Source organism: Myotis brandtii, unplaced genomic scaffold (assembly GCF_000412655.1).
Source record: "Myotis brandtii unplaced genomic scaffold, ASM41265v1 scaffold165, whole genome shotgun sequence".
Classification (NCBI taxonomy): Eukaryota; Metazoa; Chordata; class Mammalia; order Chiroptera; family Vespertilionidae; genus Myotis; species Myotis brandtii.
The window spans coordinates 1,776,390-1,777,410 of record NW_005356042.1 but is presented as its reverse complement, the minus strand read 5'-3'; positions in this window follow the sequence as shown (position 1 = coordinate 1,777,410).

Below are 1,021 nucleotides of genomic sequence, written 5' to 3'. Positions count from 1 at the left end.
AATAATAAAGAAATTATTATTATATGAAAGACACATCTTGAAAATGCCTAAAGAAAGTTGTCATTTTTTCATGGTGAAGGGACTGGAGTCCATGTTGATGAAAAACCCTTGCTGACTACGGTGACTGGCAGTGGCTGCAGCAGCGGGGTGATGGGGCTGGTGCCTTCCTCTGATCAGCCCGTTCACCTCCCAGAAAGGGAGGCCAGACTGCGGCTTGGGCCCTATCCCCAAGGGGAGCAGGGAGCAGGCCTAAGCCATCACTAGGACATCCCCTGAGGGCTCCCAGTATGTGAGAGGGGGCAGGCTGGGCTGAGGGACACTGGGCCCCTAGTATTGACTATAATCCCTATGCTGTACTTTACATTCTCATGACACTTTTGTAACTACCAATTTGTACTTCTTAATCCCTTCACCTTTTTCACTCAATCCTCCCAAATCCCTTCCCAACTTTTTGCCAGTTTAATAGGTAAAAATAATTTACTTATTTTATATATTTTAATAGTTTACAATTTTTAAATTGATTTTAGAGAGAGGAAAGGAGAGAGAGAGAGAGAGAGAGAGAGAGAGAGAAATCGATTTGTTATTACTAGTATGCACGCACCGTTTGATTCTTGTATGTGCCCTGATGGGATGGAACCCGCCCGCACAACCTTGGTATATCCAGAGGATGTTCTAACCAACTAACCAACCCCGCCAGGCCAGTGGGTGAAAATAATTTAAGTACAATTTTGCATTTCTTTGATTAAATTTCAATATCATTATTGACCGTATTACCCATTTTCTTTATGAGTGCCTGTTCATATCGTTTGCCTATATTTTTTTGATGGGTGACGTTTGTTTTCTTCTTAATTTGTAAGAGCTCTTTACATATAGGGGCATCTGTTTGTAACCTGTAAGGAAACCTTGGCTGGCAGTTCAAACCCCAGGCTACAAAGTGACCCTACGCTTCTTAAACTGGAGCGTGGGTGTGAGGACATCGGCAAACGACACAACCCGGCGGGAGCACAGCCCACCCCGCGCC